At 50.5% G+C, this 287-nt stretch overlaps 1 protein-coding gene across 1 annotated transcript in view; it reads right to left on the reverse strand.

The window, feature by feature from the left end:
- Positions 1 to 287, reverse strand: part of LOC119588203 (barH-like 1 homeobox protein) — a gene marked incomplete at its 3' end in the record, with an annotated part of 38,363 nt that overhangs the window by 8,833 nt on the left and 29,243 nt on the right. The window lies entirely within an intron of this gene.

Consider the following 287-nt stretch of genomic DNA (forward strand, 5'->3'; position numbering starts at 1 on the left):
GACACTGTGTTTAGAGGAAGTGTTTAAAGTGGAAAGGAGGTAAAGAGAGGGAGGGGGCGAGGAGAGGAGAAGGGGGAGAAAGAACAAGGGGAAGAGGTGAAGTAAGGGGGGAGGAGAGAGGAGGAGACACAAGCGTGATAACCTTGTGCAACAATTTACAGCTATTCTTTTGCATTGCACTCACGAGGAAGGACTTGGAAGGGAGAGGAGAGGGGAGGAGGAGGAGGGGAGGGGAGAAGGGGGAGGAGGGATTTAATTTTCAAATGGGTCAAGTATCTAGACCAAGA

The sequence above is a fragment of the Penaeus monodon genome, chromosome 23 (assembly GCF_015228065.2).
Source record: "Penaeus monodon isolate SGIC_2016 chromosome 23, NSTDA_Pmon_1, whole genome shotgun sequence".
NCBI classification, from domain to species: Eukaryota; Metazoa; Arthropoda; class Malacostraca; order Decapoda; family Penaeidae; genus Penaeus; species Penaeus monodon.